The following is a 15,577-nucleotide window of genomic DNA, read 5'->3' as shown; positions in this document are numbered from 1 at the left end:
GGGCTGGATTGAGTGATCTTTACTATTAAGGCAAAATAGAAGCACTACTTCACAAAAAATGCTAAAAAGAGGATGCCTGGAATTCCGCTTAGGGCCTCTCTAAGTATTAGCATGTCCCATGATTAACGCTGATGGAAAACTACAACAACCCAATCCAGACAGAGGTAGGACCAACCCAGACCGTTCAGGAATGAAGGTTTGGATCACTCCACTAGGTCAAAATCATGACTGGATGAAATCAACAAGAATATAGAATTGGAAATAAAAGGGGATAGTTATAAAAATCAACAATGATTACATGACCAGTAACAGAAAAATCGACTAGATTCATCATGAATATTTTCTCCTTATTGGGTTATGAAAACATTTGAGTGTATTTATACATGTATTAATCAAATATTGTTTTCTTTCATCTCATATCCCATTAGAATATAAGATAATATATATTGACTTTTATACTAGTATATAAATAAAGTTAGTATTACATCATTGCAATTAAATTTTGGGAGGTTGCAGAGTAAATATCCCCCAAGGACTCTACTGGCTCCTTTGAGAAAAGTGAGTACACAATAGTGGTATCACGGTAAATGGAATTATGGCTTTGTTATTGCCTTTATTTGGTGATTAGGTATAGTTTACTGAGATGTACATCACTTTCATGTTGACAAGTGCCAATGCTAGAATGGGTAATTTTATGTGCCAACTTGACTGGGCTAAGGGATGCCACATAGTAAGTAAAATATTATTTCTAAAAGGGATTACTGCATAGGTCATTAGAGTGAATCAAAAAGACCTGCCGTCACTATTGTGACTGAGTATTATCCATTAAATTGATCAACCAAACAGAACAAAAGGCAGAGTAGGTGCAAATTCCCTCTCTCTTCTTGAGCTAGGCTGTTCATTTTTCCTGGCCACTGGACATTGGAGCTCACGATTCTCAGGCTGTGGACTCTAGGACATATACTAGTGCTGTCACTCTCTACCCAACACATTTTGGCCTCAGACCTGGAATTAAACCATTGGTTCCCCTTGTTCAGCCATTTGCACTTCAACTGCATGACATCACCAGCTTTATTTGGTATCCAATTTGCAGAAGATGTATCATGAGATTTCTTGAATTCTGGAATCATTTGAGCCAATTCCCATAGTAAATCTCCTCTAATATACGTCTATATCTGTCCCATTGATTCTGCTTTTCTAGAAGAACCTAAATAATATTCTCCTCATCTCTAGATGTTTACCAGATAGGAATTTTACCACAGCTCTCTATCTCAAACTCAACCCTGCCACACCTTTATCAGGATAACATTAATTTGTTAATTCTGAATCATTCTAATATTCTTCTCATCACTTTTCTTGATCTCTGGTATCTCTGGCTAACAATCCCTTGCAAAACAGACCCACACTGCTAACTTGACATTGTTTTTCAAAAATATACATCATGCTATGCATTTTTTTAAAAATACCTAAGAACTTTATATCAGCTAAACAATGAAATCTTGATCATTGGATTATCACATAAGTGCCTCCCACTTTGCTCTCACCTCACTTTCACTTCCCAATCTCAGCTCTAAGTTTGATGATCATTTTTGTGAAAGTTCATGCTTATTTGTATATATTTTCATTGTTCCTTCCATTTGAAAAGGGCTCTTCTTCTCGACCTAGAGAGCCTTTAATTTACCTCTGACACTATGTCTAAATGTTATCCCCCTATATAATTTTCTTGTGAGTTCCCAAGGTAGCTGAATATTGTTTTATCCTTGACATTGTATTTGTCTGAGATTTTTAATATTCTGAGACACTGAAAGGGTAGACCCAGGGTCCTCTTTGTTCTTGCTCACTTGCTAACAGCATCTGTACTACACTATCTTCTCATTACTGGTTGGTTTTTATGCTCATTGTTCTTTCAAGCACGTTGTTTCATGATATACTTTCAGTATGTTTGTAAAGTATTGCAGAGCAGATTTGTTCCCATCAGACAGACAAAATAATGGAGGATTACAGCTTATAAATGTTAGGGTTTTAGTTTGTTTCAAATATTTTTTGTGTTAGTTGTCGATGAACATCTTTCTAGCATGTTATTTCACATTTATGAACAGTATATTTTCCACCATGGGGAAGAAAGAAGCATCATCCCTTTGTATATAACTTTTTTTTTAACATTAAGGGTCAGCATATTACAAGCCAAAAACATCTCTTAACCTTCATTTCTTTAATTCTGTGTCTAACCTCATCATGTCATAAACTATGACTTGACAGATGATCCAAACAAAGAATTTTAGAATATTTTAGAGAGATGTTTTAGGATAATGATTTATGAAATAATTGTTGGTATCAACTACTATGCAATGAGCATTCTGCAAGGATCGGTACACATGTTCTAGCAGATCATATCCTTTTTGCATCTTAGACAATGTAACTATCAATTTATTTTGATAATGTCTTTGTCAGGGTTTTTATTTTTCTTCAGTGTAAAAGAGAACATCCATATAAATAAAAAATTGTTATTAATAAAACTAAATGTAAAAGGAACAAATGAATTTTGTCCCTTTATTTCCACTTAAAGTTTAGTTTTAATCTTACATGGAGGGTAATATTAGCCAAATATACAAACACATTTTTCATTCCAGAATGGGAATTTTTAGGACTATTTAAAACGAAAAGCAATAAACTACATAGTAATTTTTATGGGAGACAGTTATTTTCATACATACAATAAAGTTATTTCCATCATTTTCAGTGAGGCATGTTGTTTCAATTGCCTTTCTAGTGGCCACATTGGATGTGTCCTAGTTCAGTTGTTAAGTTGACAAATCCATATTTGTGTGCATAGTCATGCATTTATAGGCAGATGCTTAGAATCGGTTACTGACCTTTCACTGAAGAACTATAAATATCTCTTCTTAACTGAACATCTAAAGAAAAGTTTAGTAAATAGTACAACATTCAGAAGGGAAAACATAAATCAAAATTAAAATCATGATTTTAATATATTGAGCCCTTGCTATATAATTTCTGTCATTCCTGGGAGTTATTGAAATGGTTAAAGAGACCTAAACTATTTAAAATGCATGTCTCTAAAATCTAAATGGGATTCAACTATGGTTGAATAAAAGGCTATTAAAATGATGAAATCATTATATTGTATCCAAGGATAAAAGACATTGTAAATATTTAGTCTTTTGCAGTCACAAACCACTTAAATGAATGAATATAGTCTTTTCATTGGCTTATGGTTCTAATGGCCACCAGGAAATGTCAAATTCACATGCTGTCCCAGAACACAAGATTTAGCTTTTGGATTTTTAATTTAGCTAAAAGATGTGTAAAAGCACACAGTCATTCAGATCCCTATTGGCTCCACATCTGTGTAGGATTATGTTCAAACAATATTTGATCTAGCATTGGCAGCCACATAGGCTCACTAATGTGAATATTTGAAAGTAATTAATTGTATCTTTTTTTCTTTTTTAGTTAGGGACAAAAAAAATGAAGGAAGACAATTTGGAGAAGCACTGTTTCAGTAATAATCTTATGTATGAGGTAAGGCTCAAAGTTGCCAAAATGAAATCTGGAAATAAAGATCCATCAGTCTTAGGACTAAAGTAAATCATAATTGCTCTAAAAATGATTAATGCTGGTGACAGCCAAAGTTCTTTTGATAAAATAATACTTAATCTGATTCTATAATTCAGTAGACAGGAAATGGCTCACCTTTTGATAATAAATTAATTCTTTTATGCAGGGCTATAGTCATTCCAAAACATAAGCCACAAAAATGTCTTGCATACCAGGATATTAGTTTCCACGGGTAGCAAACAATTACTCTTTTGCTATCACTGTCTCACATTTCTCTCGCTTTTCCTCTTATCTGCAGATTTTGGTGGACAATATATCTATAGCTCAAGGCCCTTCTTAATAACTGTCTTTGCTGCTTTTGATACCTCAAAGTGGCAGATAACAACAGCAAGACAGTAGTATTTGGTGACTTTACAGATTGTAAAATTACACAAAATATTTTAGGTACTTTGTTAACAAGGTGGCAGAAGAAATTCTTATAATTTGTCAGAAATAGTAATTAAAGTTATAATAACATCTTGAGCTGGGATTTAGCTCAGTGGCATGACAAGTCCAAGGTCCTAAGTTCGCTCCCATGTACCAAAAAAAAAAAAGCCTGAGATATCTTGATTGCTGGAGCACACACACACAAAAAAAACCAAAAACCTTCTATGCTGGGTCTCTGTCATCATATAGTATACTTAAATACTTTTCTTATGTCTTTTATGTCTTTAAATACTTCTTATATGTCTGTGAATTCCACAAGACACTCCCTGTATGTTATGTTGCTAAACTCAGGCCCTTTCTTCCCATGGGCATAACTTAAATTCATCTAAAAACTGATTTGATCTGCGGAGTGCATATCACTTTAAACTGGAGAGGAGAATAAAATCTTGGAGACAGCACAGAATGTGGTTATAGTAATCCAAGTTAAAAATGACCAGAGCATCAACAAGGGATTTGCCTGCTAGACTAGTGTGGTTATTAATGGACAAATGCTCTTTCCTCAACCAGGGAACTGCTTCTACCCCTTGTGGTTATGGGAATAGGAAATAGAAGGAGACAACCCTTTACTGGCAGACACATTACTGACCCTGCAGAGGCAGCAAGAATAATGAGCAGGGAAGGCTTCAGAGAAGAAAGGCCTGCCAAGCAGAATAATTGCTGCAGGAAGTTAGAATTCCTTGGATGTGATGGTGACTAGGTTGGATGAATTAATAAAATGGGCATGGAGTCAAATCCTACTGTGTTGAAATTACAGAAGCACAAACATCCAGGTTCCGGCCCATCTATGAGTCATGAATATTCAAGGGATCTTACTTCTCACTTCCTTTGTGACACATATAGACAGGCACATGGTTCCCATATATCTGGAATGATCTTGAGTTTAGATATTCATTCATATTATAATCAGACTATGTCTTTATTAAATAAAGTGTTTTAATAAATATAGCCATCAAAATAATAATCTTGTTTATAAACCAGTTTAACTCTCTAAGATAGCACTTAGAATGGCTAAGATTATTTTTTCAAACTTTTTAAACTGATAAAATTTTATATGTTAATTGTGCACACCGTAATGTTTTAAAGCTGTATACACATTGTGGAATGATTAGGCTTAGTTAACTAAAATATGTATTACCTATACATAGTTTTCATTTTGTGGTGAGAATACTTAAAATCCATTTGCTAGCATTTTTCAAGTATTTATTTTCCTTAACTGTAGTCAAGATGTTTTATAACAAATCTATCTCTCCTCCTTATTCCTCCCATTGAGGTTTTATTTTATATTCTTTGAACAACTGACATCTCTCTAACCCCATTCCCTGATTTTAACAGTCTCTGATAACCATTATTTTACTCTTCTTCATGAGAATAACTTTTTAAGTTTCCACCTATTAGTGATAGCATGAGGTATTTGTCCTCCTATGCCTGGCTTATTTCATCTAACATAATGACCTGTGGTTCCATCCAGGCTGTTACAAATAACAGGAGATCCTTCATTTTTATGACTTAATAGTATTCCATTGTATATATTTGCTACATTAACTTTATCTATTCATCCACTGATGAACACTTAGGGTGATTCTATATCTTGATACACGAATAAAGCAGCCATAAATGTAGAAGGACAACTATGTCTTTCACATACTGATTTCGCTTCCTTTGAATATAAATCCAGAAGTGAGACTGTTGGACCATATGTAGTTCTAGTTTTTATTTTTTAGGAATTTAAATATGATTTTCCATAAAGGCTGTACAAAATTACATTTCCACCAATAGTGTGCAAATGTTCACTTTTCTCAAGAAGCTTAACAGTACCTATGATATTTTGTCTTTGGGCAATAGTTAACCTAATGGGCATATCTACTTGTGGATTTGTTTCATATTTCCCTGATGATCAATGAAGTTGAACATTTTTACATATATTTTGGTCATCAATACATCTTCTTTTAAGAAATGTCTGAGTCTTTTTCCTATTTTTTAATTGAGTTATTTTCTTTCTATCAAATTATTTAAAATACAGGTTTAGAAATTTATTGTGTTTAGAAAGAAACAAATATCGAATGCATGTTTTCAGACTCGATTTTTAAAAATTTTTCTATTCAAAATTTTTTACTTTTTACACTAAACAAGTTTCTAAGAAAATTACTTTTGAGAACCAACTCAATATAATATAATGCGTAAGAGAGATAAAGGAGAAATAAATAAAAGAACAAAATAAATAAAATAAAATTAAGCAAGGAAGTAAGCCATAGTGCTGTAAGCTAAATAGTATCTAGAAATGCCCCATACTTATGAGAAGATATTTTGTTTTATGTCTTTCCTCCTTCTTTCACTGTGAGTTAGGAAGTGCAAAGGCTATTTATGCTTGGGAACAGAGACATAATTTAAAGAGTTAGGCAGTGACAAACAAGTTCTCACATCAGTGACTCCAAACTTGATAGATATTGGACTATCTAAAGCAAAATGACTTTTATACAACCATATCCTTACATGCTTAAATTTCTTCCATTGATATATTCTTCCATTGTGACATATTATTAAATTTTAGAGCAGGTTTTTTGAATTGTAAAGAAATAACTTTTTAAAATACAACTACCCTTAGCAAGGGTCATAACATTATCAGCAGAGACTTGAGAAGATTTCTTCATAAAAATGTTGGAAAACCTTGCTTGCTGGTATGGGAAAACAAGGCACTCTTCTAATAAGCTGTGGGAGAGGAACATAAATTACCTCATTTGGGAAAACTGGGAATATAGCAGGACTCAAAACAGGCTTTCCCTGGAACTCTGGCTTTTCTGTAGTCCTACTCACTCTACTCACACAGGGGTCCAGGTTGCTGCTTTTCTTTGATGACACTGCTGGGAGTCAGCTGAGCCTCTGCACAGGGAATGTCACACTCACGGCAGGAATTTTTCTGTATTTAAAAAGCAGAAATCAACTTCTTGGCACTTCATCAAAAGAGATTTGATTTCCTAACTAAAGCAGATTTCTTAATCATAAGAGTTTTTGGAACTTTTCCCTCTACCATGGAACTCAGTGAATGGTTGGATTTTTCCAAAATTATTTGAAGTTTAGATGCTAGGGGCTATGCAAACTGCTCCAGTTTTCCTTTCAATTTTGTGCTTTGTTGGATGTTTCCCTCAAGTCTCCCTGTGTAGTTCAGTCATTAGAGCTGGAAGGTTTATTATTTATTTTGATAGTCACCAGCCTATTTTGCCAAGCAGTTTGCATTAGTGTTTCATTTGACAGGTGCTACTATGAAAATGTTCTAGGTAATTTTAGGTCCTCTGTATGAGGTTTCTATATCTGCTGTCGTGTTTTCTTCCCATAGGAAGCACAGTACATTTTTGTACTTGGTAAAAGCTTTGTTTCCTTGCTACTTTTTCAGTGACAGATTAAGCAGCCATTGGTTGAAAACTTTTTTTTTCAATTTAATCTAAATTTTTTTTTCATTAACTTTATTGGTACATTTTAGGTATACAGTAGAGTTACATTCATCATTGTGATTTTGTAACTTTACATAATGTATCTTGGTTCTTTTTTTTAAATGAAAGAAACCCGATATTATTCATTTATTTATTTATTTATTTATTTTTGGTATGAGGGATCGAACTCAGAACCTTGCACTTGAGAGGCAGGTGCCAGAACCACTGAGCTAAATCCCTGGCCCTATCTTGGTTCTTACTTTTTCCCCATTCCCTTGCTCTCCCTTCACCCCCTCCACCCTTCCCTATTTACAAAGACTTAGTTTCCATTTTTTTCCTTTTTTCATATTTTTTCTTTTCCCTTCTTTTCCTTCTCCATCCCTCCCACATGCCCTACTCCTTTAGACCTTTTCTTTCTATTTCACAATATCATTTATACATTTTGATCCTTATTTACACTTTTAGTTTTTCACACCAGAGAAGCTATTCAGTATTTACACATGTGTGTTCTATTTATTTCACTTAAGAGTATGGCCTTGATATGCATCCATTTAGCTATAAATGTCTCTACTTTCTTGCTCTTTATGGCACAGTACTACTCCATTTTATAAAAAAAACACACATCTTTATCCAGTCTCCAGTTGATGGGCAATTGGGCTGTTTCCAAGTTTTAGCTATTACAACCTGTGCTGCTATAAACATGAGTGAACATATATCACTGTGGTGTGATTTTTAAAATTATTTTGGGAAGATACCCAGCAGAGGGATAGCTATGTCAAATGGGACTTCCAATCCTAGTTGTTTGAGGTATCTTCATATTGATTTGCACAGTGGTTGCACCAGTTTGCACTCCCACCAACAATGAAGAAGGGTTCCTGTCTCCCCACAATCCTGCCAGCATTTGTTATTGCTTGATTTCTTGATAGCAGCCATTCTTACTGGGGTGAGGTGGAATCTCGGTGTTGTTTTTCATCTGCATCTCTTGAATGACCAGTGATGTTGAACATTTTTTCATATGTTTATTTGCTGCTTTTACTTCTCTGTCTGAGAAACATCTGTTCATTACAGATGTCCATTTTTGAATTGGGTCTCTATATTTGGGGAGTCTGATTTTTTTGAGTTCTTCATATATTCTAGATAGTAGACCTTTGTCTGAGGAACAGCTGGAAAAATTTTTTTTCCCACATTGTACATTGTCTCTTAGCTCTGTTGATGGTTTCTCTTGCAGTGCAAAAGCTTATAAATAAGAAGTGATCCCAGTTGTTGATTCTTTGTGCTAGTTCCCCTGCTACTGAGGTTTTGTTCATAAAGTCTTTTCCTATGCCAATGTCTTCAAGAGTTCTACCTAACTTATCTTCCAGCAAGTTTAGTGTTTCAGTCTTAATATTTAGATCTTTAATCCACTTTGATCTCAGTTTAGTGCATGGTGATAGGTATGGGTCTAGTTTTAATCTTGGACTAGTTGAAATCCAGTTTTTCCAACACCATTTATTAAAGAGGCTATTTTTCCTCCAGTGAGGATGGTTGGCTCCTTTGTCAAAGGTGAGGCAACTGAGTATGTCTGGAGTTGTTTCTGTATCTTCTAGTCTATTCCACTGTTCCTTGGATCTGTTTCTTTGCCAGTACCATGCTGTTTTTATCACAGTATCTTTGTAGTATAGTTTCAAGTTGGGGATTGTAATACCCACTGCTATGCCTCTGTTGCCTTTGCTTTTTCTTGCCTTTGTTGCCTTTGCTTGTTGCAATTGCTTTTGCTTTTCTAGGTCTCTTCTGGTTCCAAAGGAATTTTTGGATTGTTTCCTCTAGTTATGTGAAATATACTGTTGGGATTTCAATCAGGATTGCATTGAATCTGTACAGCAGTTTTGGAAGTACGGCCCTTTTCACTATATTTGTTCTTCCTACCCAGGAACAAGGAATGTCTTTCCATTTTCTTATATCCTCTTTGATCTCTTTTTTTCAGAGTGTTATAGTTCTTGATGTAGAGGTCTTTTGGTTCCTTCTGTAGATTGATTCCTAGATGTTTTATTTTTTTGCATGCTATTGTGAAAGGGATTGTTTCACTAATTTCTCTCTCACTGAGTCTATTATTTGTGTACAAGAAGGCTATTGATTTTTCAGTATTTACCTTGTATCTGGCTGCTCTACTGAATCCTAAGCCTAGAAGTACTTTGGCAGAGTTTTTTGGGTCTTCAATGTAAAGTATCATATCATCAGAAAATAATGACAATTTAACTTCTTCCTTTCCTATCCTTATTCCTTTTATTTCTTTCCCTTGTCTAATTGCTGTGGCTAATGTTTCTAGAAATATATTGAACAGGATTGGTGATAGTGGACATTCTTTTCTTGTTCCTCATTTTAGCATGTAGGTTTTCAGTTTTTGACTATTTAGTAGGATATTGGCTGTTGGTTTTTCATAGATAGCCTTTACCATGTTGAGATAAAGACCCTCTATTCCGAGTTTCTGCAGGGTTATTTATCATGAATGTGTGCTGAATTTTATCAAATGCTTTTTCTGCATTTATTGAGATGATCATGTTGTTTTTGTCCTTGGTTCTGTTAATGTAGTGTATTACATTTATGATTTATGTATGTTGAACCATCCTTGCATCCCTGGGATAAATCCAAGTTGGTTAGGGTGTATGATCTTCTTGATGACCCCCTGTATTTTGTTTCCAAGTATCTTATTGAGGATATTTGCATCTAGGTTAATTAGGGAGATTGGCTTATAGTTTTTTTTTTGGTTGTTTTTTTCCCTGGTTTTGGAATCAAAGTAGCACTTGCTTTCAGGAATGAATTTGGAAGCCTTGCTTCCCTTTCAATTTCATTGAAAAGTTTAAAGAGTAGTGACAAGAGTTCTTTAAATGTCTTGTAGAATTCAGCAGTGAAACCATCAGGACCTGGGGTTTTCTTCATTGGTAGATTTTTAATTATGTATTCAATCTCACTGGTTGTAATTGGGGTGTTTAGGGTTTTTATATCTTCTTCGTTCAACTTTGCTAATTCATATGTATCTAGAAATCTGTCCATTTCTTGTCTGTTTTCCGTTTTATTAGAGTACAGGTTCTTGAAGTAGGTATTGATTCTCTGTATTTCTGTTGGATATTTTGTGACTTCATCTTTTTCATTTCTAATTTCATGGATTTGAGCCTTTTCTTTCCTTTTTTTTTTTTTGATAAGATTGGCTAAGAGAGTCTCAATTTTATTTATTCTTTTGAAAAACCAACTCTTCAATTCATTGATTTTTTTGTATCATTCTCGTAATCTCCATTAATTTGATTTCTGTTCTGATCTTTATAATTTCCTCTCTTGTACAAGCTTTGGATTTGTCTTGCTCTTCTTTTTCTAGGAGATTAAGATTCAGCATTAGATTGTTTATTTGAGCTTGCTCTGATTTCCTACTGTGGGCATTCACTGCTATGTATTTCCCTCATAGAACTGCTTTCATTATGTCCCACAGATTTCTGTGTGTTGAACTAGCATAATCATTTAATTGCAAAAACTGTCTAATTTCTTCTTTAATTTCCTCTGTTACCCTTTGGTTGTTCAGGAGAGTTTTATTCAATTTCCATGTGTTTGTGAAGTTCTTGCAGCTTCTTATGCTATTGATCTCCAGTTTAATTTTACTAAGGTCTGTTAAAATGCATGGGACAAATTATATTCCTTTCCATTTACTTAAACATGTTGTAGGTGCTAGTATGTAGTCTATTTTGGGGAATGACCCATGTGCAGCTGAGAAGAATGCATATTCTAATTTTGTGTGGTGGAACACTCTGTAAACATCTGTTAAGTACATTTGTTCAAGAGTTTGATTTAATTCTAGCACTTTGTTGTTGATTTTTTTTCCATCTAGTTGACCTGTTCATTTGTGACGTTGGGTTATTGACGTCCCCACTACAATTGTATTAGTGCTTATTTGTTTTTTCTTGTCCCTTAATATTTGTTTTGTATAGTTGAGGGCATTAGTATTTGGGACATATATATTTATCATTGTCATCTCTTGCTCTTAGATTGTTTCCTTTACAAGGATGTAGTGACATTCTTTGTCGCTCTTAATTAGTTTTGGTTTGAAATTTACTTTGTCTGTAATAAACCTTCAGTCCATGAGTTTCTTTTTCAACTAGGTGCATTTTTTTGTATACAGCATTTTGTTGGATTTTGCTTCTTAATCCATTCTGCCAGTCTGTTTCTTTTGATTGGTGAGTTGAGGCCATTAACATTGATGATTATAACTGATATGTATTGACATCATTTTCATGTTATTTTCCTGTTGTTGGCTCTTTTTTATTTTTTCCCTCTCCCCTTTTCATTTCTTGCCTTGCCTGATGGATCTGCTTGTTGGGCCTCATGGAGTTGTGACCTTCATTGTCTTTTTCTAGGATATTTTTTAGAATTGTTTAGAGTGCTTGTTTGGTATTCATGAAGTTGCTCAGGTATTCTTTGTCATGGAAGTATTTTATTTCCCCATCAATTTTGAAAGATGCTTTTGCAGGATTCGTCAGTCTAGGTTGGAAGTTGTTTTCTTTTAGGGCTTGAAGTATCTCACCCCAGGCTCTCTTTGATTGGAAGGTTTGTGTTGAAAAGTCTGCTGTGATTCTGATGGGCTTTCTTTTGCATGTGATTTGTTTCTTTTCTCTGCTTGTAGGATTTTGTTCTTCTGTTGGGTTTCTGGGATCTTGATTATTATATGTCTAGGTGTAAATTTTTTTGATCAAGTCTAGTTGGAGTCTATATCCCTCACTTATCTGTATGTTAAGTTCTTTTTTCCTGCTTGGGAAGTTTTCTGCCATTACTTCTGTGAACAGTTTTTTAATGTCATTTTTACTTTCTCCTGCTTTTTCATGGACTCCTATCAGTCTTATATTATTCTTCTTTGCATCATCTGAGAGCTCTTGGATTGATTTCTCATGGTCCCTTACTAGTTTTAAGAGATCTCTCTTTTTATGGTCACTGATCATCATCCTGTCTTCTATATCTGATATTCTGTCTTCATATTGCCTCAGTCTGCAGTGTGCACTTTCAATAGTGTTTTTAATCTCTTGGATATCGGTTCATATCTGTCTCATGAATTCCATTTCTTTCTTATATTGGGTGTTCATGATTTCCATTTCTTTCCTATGCTGGACATTCATGGGTTCCATCATGGTCCTGAACTCATCTATTTTTTTCATCTGTTTCTGTTCTAGAGTCTCTAATCATGTCTCTCATTCTGCTCACCATCTCTGTAGTTATCTGGGAAACTATTTTGTTTTGAATTTTTCTAGAGACTCATTCATCTGTTTTGTTACTTCTTGTGCTATCAGTTCAGGGTGTCCAGGTTGTTGATTATCAAGCTTTTCCACCTCATTTCCCTCAGAGTTTGTCTTTGGTGAGGTAAAAGTCTGGGATCGAGCCTTGCTTAAATGTCTTCTCATTTCTATTTTTGTTTTTGGTACTGTCCTTGGTTTAGTTACTTTGTTGATACTTTGATATTGGTTTTTGTAGGTATCTTTATTGCTTCTATTTAGAACCTTTATGGAATGATTGCTTCTCAGAGGTGTCTTCCAGATACAGTTGGTCTTAAGGTTTTGAGTCTCTATTGACTTTGGGGCAATCTTGTTTTCATTATACCAGAAGGGTAACTGATTATTATTGTTATTGGTGATTGTATCACTTGGGCTAAGGTGTTGTGATTGATCTAATCAGTTATCCTTCAATCACAACAATCACAACACCTTAGCCCAAGTGATATGATCAGCAATAGCAATAATATAAAGTACATCTTAGAAAATAACAATTTGTAGTAGTTATTAATCTATCACCTTTAACCATGTGAATTAAATCAAAATTGAGGACCAGCCCAAAATATGTTTATAGTAAATAGACTCTTCACTATAGCAACTTTACCCTTTGGGATGAGGACTTAGAAGGAGTTGGGGAGGGAGGGATAGATAGGTAGAAGGAAAAGGAAAGGTTAGAAGTGAGGCCAGAGGACTCAGGAAGATCACACAAACTCTAGGGATCTTTTGAAGACAAGAGGAAAAGACAGAATGAAAGAACAAAGACAAGAACAGAAGAACCTGTCAGTAATAGGGAAGCTAGAAACTGTATTCACTTTCCTTTGAAACTAATGACAATCAAGAGAAGGAAAAAGTGAGAAGAAAAGAAAAAGAAAGAAGAAATCTGAATTAGGGCAGGAACAGGAACAAAAAGGGAGATAAAGAACAATGTGGGAGAGCAAGAGAGTGAGAGAAAGAAAGAAAAGAAAATGAAGAAAGAAAAACAATTTGAAAAGAGTAGAAAAAACAACTAAAAATTAAAAATGAGAGAAAAAAATAATTTTGAAAATAAAAAATGAAAACAAAGGGCCTCCTTCAGAGTATGTCTCTGCTGTCACAATAGACAACGTGAGCCAAAGTGTGCACTTCTAAGTCAATTAGTCTCAGCAAGCCAGTCACAGACTCATGAGATTCAGGCAGATTTCTGGCTGCAAGTTCCAAGTTGAGCTCTGTGTCCTCCTGCAGGGTTGAACTCTGCAAGGTTCTACTGCAGGTTCCAGCTGTCCTTCCCCTGAAGGTAGTCCAGGTTCAGATGGGAGGTGATGATCCCTCCAACTTACCAAGTATGGTGGGCTGGTGTGCCTTTATTGCAGAGATTCTCTTCACTTTTCCAGTGGGCTTCAATTTTCATCAAGGAGCCTGAGAGGGGCCCTCTTCCTGTTGTTCACTTCTGCTGTGTCTTCTGGAGCTCAGGACAATGACATTTATGACCCCCTGTGCCTCTGAGGTGTGGATCCAGGTATAGGTGCAACCAGAAGGCCAGAAGTGGGGGGCTGTTGCTCCACTCCTCACCCGTCTGCCCCTGGCTGGGAGGCCCAAAATGAGGTAGTGTTGCTCGGATGGCTCCAGGTAGTTCTGCTTCTCACCTGTCCACCCCTGGCTCTAATCTGAATGTTAATGAACCAATGAAAAATAAAATGGCAGAACCAAACCAGGATGAGTGGATGAAATATACGTAGAGGTAAGAAGACACTGCCATTTCACTTACAGTGTGCATGCAGCAGAGGTAAATTTTTGGCTTTGAGGAACTCTAAGCTTCACTCTGTGAGTTTGAGAGGGAAAGATGACTGTATAAATTTGGTAGAAGAAAATATAAGAGGTGATGATAGCACAGCAGAGAATACTAATCGAGATAAGAGAAATCAGGTAGGTCACCCTGGAGAAAATGATATTATGTCATTTTTTTAATTACTTAAATTCTTTTATTGGTACATGTTAGGTATACAACACATTTACATTTCTCATTGGGAACTTGTACCTTTACATGATGCATCTTGGTCCTTATTTTTTCCCTATTCCTAGCCTTCCCTTCACCCCCTCCACCCTTTCCTATTTACAAAGACTTTATTTCCATTTTTTCCATTTCCCCTCATTTTTCCTTTCCCTTCTTTCCTTTCCCCTGCTCCTCCCACTACCCCTACCCCTTTGGACCTTTTCTTCCTATTTTGCATTAGAGAAGATGATATTTAAGGTGAGTTTTACAGATAAATAATAACGTGGCAAAAAGAAGGGCCATATATATATGTGTGTGTGTGTATATATATATATATATATATATATATGGCTTTCCAATATAGAAAGAGTGGTGATTTGATTTTGTATATATGACTTTCCATGCAAATATTTGAGTTTCAATGGTTTTTGGATGTTCATGTCTGATCATTGTTTCCATGAAGTTCTCTTCCTTTGCTCAAATTTTATGTTCTCCAGAGGAGTTCTCTGATCACTTTATGTAACTATTTCTTAAGCTTTTTCTTGGTAGCTTTCCATTTTAACCTGTTTTATGTTTCTTAATAGAATATATCAATGCATGTCAGGAAAGAAGAGCAAATACTTGTTTAAATAAGTACTGGTAATCCTTTGCTTCTATTTTTCTTTGTACTGTGCAATATATGATCATAACACTTCCTGTTTCACTTATCATGATTCCATCACTCAGGAATTTAGCTTATCATTATTCAGTGAAATATTGGCTAAGTTCACTCATCAAATATAGTAATTGAGCTAGTGGGGGTAAACTAGCCTCACTTTAAGACTGCCTGGTTCCTG

Source organism: Heterocephalus glaber, unplaced genomic scaffold (assembly GCF_053883595.1).
Source record: "Heterocephalus glaber isolate CG9 unplaced genomic scaffold, H.glaber_assembly_v1.0 deba00001523, whole genome shotgun sequence".
Classification (NCBI taxonomy): Eukaryota; Metazoa; Chordata; class Mammalia; order Rodentia; family Bathyergidae; genus Heterocephalus; species Heterocephalus glaber.
This window is presented reverse-complemented; position numbering follows the sequence as displayed.